This window comes from Belonocnema kinseyi, chromosome 3 (genome assembly GCF_010883055.1).
Source record: "Belonocnema kinseyi isolate 2016_QV_RU_SX_M_011 chromosome 3, B_treatae_v1, whole genome shotgun sequence".
NCBI lineage: Eukaryota > Metazoa > Arthropoda > Insecta > Hymenoptera > Cynipidae > Belonocnema > Belonocnema kinseyi.
Window position 1 is genome coordinate 52731456 of NC_046659.1, and position 3940 is coordinate 52735395.

Sequence of the window (3940 nt, forward strand, 5' to 3'; positions counted from 1 at the left end):
AGACAGTTTTTTTCCAATAAAAGATAGTGTTCATTTACCATGTCGTAAAACAAGTTTTTTCAGTGGGGTAAGAGCCACCGGAAAGAATATTTAAAACCACCCTTAGTGTATAAAAATCAGAAAATCGTCGAAATGAACGCCTTTAGACAGTTTTTTTCCAATAAAAGATAGTGTTCATTTACCATGTCGTAAAACAAGTTTTTTCAGTGGGGTAAGAGCCACCGGAAAGAATATTTAAAACCACCCCTAGTGTATCAAAATCAGAAAATCGTTCGTTTGAACGTTTATTGGATAAAAAAGTGTATAAAGGCGGTCATTAGGCATATTCTGTGTTGCCCCTATCTGCGTTACATTTTAGAATGTTTTACCCTTTAACAAATTTTTTTTTAGATTTTTTCGTATAATATTCATTTTTATGCTTAGCTGAACTAATTCCGCTAGGCTAATTTCAGAAAAAAAATATTTATTTTTTTTTCATTTTGTTCATTTGAACGTTCGGAACATCACGTACATCATGGAAAGAGTAGCACATTTCGAAATTGAACGATATGTATATTTTTTCAATTTCGGATACATTAAAATTAGACGCATTCTTATATAATTTTTTTAACCCGTTAACCATAGTAGGACAATTTGGCAATGTTTTTTTTTAAATTATTGTTGATATAATTAACAATAAACAAATAAAGATTGTGCCTTTTAATGAAAAAATGTTGCAAGCAATTTTGACGGAATTGAAACCCCTAATTTTCAACATGAACTCATGCATTATTTTATGTGTGATTGTAGGAGGTTTTTGATAGAAACATACAACACATTGTTCTATGCAAAAACATTTATTTTGGAACAAAAAATTATTTTTTTATCTGAATGTGTACACAGAGGGGGGAGGGGTCAAATCGACACAAACTGCACTTTGACAATAATCAGAAACGGGTAGTTTTTTTAATATCGTTAATTCCTAGATGTTGTTCATCTCGTCATTTGTAAAACGTTTTTTACAGGGTTTACATATTTACAATATTCATTTTTTCATTTAATATTCTTAAGTCAAAATTAGAGGGAGAGGCCCAATACTGAAAGATAGCCCAATTTTGTGCTATTGTTTATTACCCTAGCTTTATTTGAATTCTTGAGAGAAATTAAGAAATCCCGCATGTTATATAAAATATATGTACCTCAACAGGGGTGAATCGGATTTCAGGTGGGGTACCATCAGAGCTGGTAGAGAATTTAAATATTAAAAATTTGTAATTGTGTACCAATTAGTCGCTTGTAAAGTGGAAATTGTTAGTATTGAGCCTTTGTATTTATCTCCTTATTCCAGTGTTGTGATTACAGAAATTGTTGAGATGTAGAGTACATAATCAAAACTTTTATTATTTTATAATAATAAATATACAAGAATTCGGAGCATATTCATTCAAGATTTAAAAAGGGACCGAATTCCATGCATTTGGTCCATTGTTTTCCCCTCAGCAATCAACGAAGTAAAGTTAGCTGGTAACTGAAGTGAAAATACCTAATTGAAGAGAAATTACGTTTCATGGTTCTTAATTCTATTTTCATGTTTTGATTAATTTATTTATGGGACATAACGACTTATTTCGATTGATTGGTAGACCATGATCACTAAATTGAAAAACCGATGCGAAGGCAGGGGACCATACTTAAATTACGTAACGCATAATCGGTCGTCTCCAGACGCCACCCCCTCTTTAACAATGGAACTTTAACAAATTTACCTCGAAATTTACAGTGTCGCCCCCCAACCCGCCCTTGAGCTATTCCATAATTTAAGTACGGTCCCTAGTATTGAATGTCAATTCTTCGACATTCGATCGAATCGAAAAAATCGATCAGGCCCTAGCACGGATCGGTGTCGATTTTTCGACATTCGTTTGGTAAGTCGATCGGATCATACACAGATCCAAAAATGAACACACGTCGAATCGAAAATACCATAGTCGTGCCGTCAAAATGCACACGTCTAATTTTCACACTTTTTTTGTTTTTCTCATCCCGCAGTTTTCGGGCGTTAAATTAACAACAAATCATAACAATAAAAACAATTCAACACGGTTTGTTTTAGCAGGGTTGGAGGGAGGAACATTTTTAATATGTTTAACGTCACTAGATTTTTGAACGACCCCTTTCTAAGAATCTAAGGTCCAGTACGCCGGCAGACATAGCCGGCATTCTGTGCATTTCAAAATGGCGATATTTTGAATTATGCGCAGTTAAGATTTGATATTTCTTTGAATTCCAAGAGTGTCATGTTAGATCAACGTTTCATTTTATTGTGGCTTCTTTTATAATTTGCATATATAAAAGTGGCTAAAGAGAAACTATTTGAAATAGACAGTGCTCTAACTGGGAAACTTTGATTCAATAACAAATCCGGATTCTGGCATTCACCAAAATCTCCAGCAAATTTTTAATTAACCAAATATACTTTCCAGGCACTAGTACAGACCAGATTTTGCCTCCGCGTCGATAAAAACGTCCTAATAAATTGTAATATTAAATTTGACTTACATATTCGTTGTCTAGCACCAAAAATCACAGCCGAACAGAAAACAAACTTCTACAGACGTTAAACATTACAATCTGATTGTACATCAAATGTACGTACATTCAATGTTTTTCAATACTACTGATGGAAACCTCACTGCAGATTTTGTCAACACTTCTATAACTTCCGAGTCTCCTTCTGACTACAACGTCGGATAACTCATAACACGAACTGAGTCGCGAGCACGTTGAGCACGTTTTTGATCAAACGGAATGGCACGTTTAAACTTCGACTCGGGTTTCAGTTACCCGTTTTTGTCGCCAGTGGCGCCCGAATGATTCGCGCATGTGCAAATGCAACCAGTGTCTCCAGAACGTGGGATTTTTCGGCTCCCACCACTCTCCCATCTGGGAAAAACAAATTCAAACGTGGCGTCTCGGTGAGTCGGCTCTGCTACATGTTGCGTAGGCCAGCCTCCTGTAGAGCCGAAAATGCACGAGTACGAAACCGCGCCATTTTAAAGGCATTTTTTATTTTGCAGAAAAAAAATCAGAAAAAATTGGAATAATTATTGAAGAATAGAAGATTAGATGGTCTGACCAGATTAGAAAAAACGAATTATTTTCCTAATATTCCTGTGTCAATTTTTAATGATTTTTTTAAATGTGCTTTAAGATAAAATTAAAAAAGGGTTTTAAACACATCAAAGGATTACATTGAAATCGAAATTAAACATAAATTTTGATAGATATTCAGATTTTTAATGATTTCACAACTAAACTTTAGAAGCTTTAAAGGAATTCCGAAAGATTTCAAGGATTTCCTTGGAAAAATTTAGAAAATTACAAGACAATTTTTTTACATCTTAAGTTAAATAACATAATTCTTATTACGCCTTATTGTGTAATTTTATTACCCAATTTTTTAAATTATATGTTGGTTTAAAAATCTACTTTCAAATTTGAGTAAGTTTAAGAGTTATTCAGAAATTTTGAAAGGGTTAAAAAATAATAAAAACGGTTAGATTATAGAATAGCTGGTACCACCCTTTACTTCATGGAAATTTTTTTTCCAAAATCAAAGTAATGGAACATGAAATTGAAGTAAATTTGAAGCGATTTGTTAAAAGAAAGCATTAAAATTATTGTTAATTGTATTATTATAACGTGTCAAATATGGGCCTACCAAAAATTGGAATTTGTTATATTCAACTTACCATTAAAGAGTTTTTGACATTCTTCCTGGGAAAAAGAGTATATATACAAAAAATTTCAATCCTTTTGAATAAAATGGTACATATTTTGTGAATTATTTTCCTCAGTAAACAAATTATAAAAATTTCATTGGTAAGTTTTTAAAATTTGGAAAAGGAGTCTAGGTGCTTTAGAATTTGAAACGACTCTTTCTTTAACAACATTAGCAACT

At 32.8% G+C, this 3940-nt stretch overlaps 1 protein-coding gene across 1 annotated transcript in view; it reads right to left on the reverse strand.

Annotated features, from left to right (window-relative positions):
• The window catches only part of LOC117170189, a 105288-nt gene extending 102482 nt beyond the window's left edge, over positions 1 to 2806 (reverse strand). The window contains exon 1 of the mRNA XM_033356779.1: positions 2539 to 2806. The gene's annotated coding sequence lies outside the window, so the exon portion shown is untranslated. The remainder of the gene's footprint in view (positions 1 to 2538) is intronic.
• Positions 2807 to 3940: the final 1134 nt, after the last annotated feature.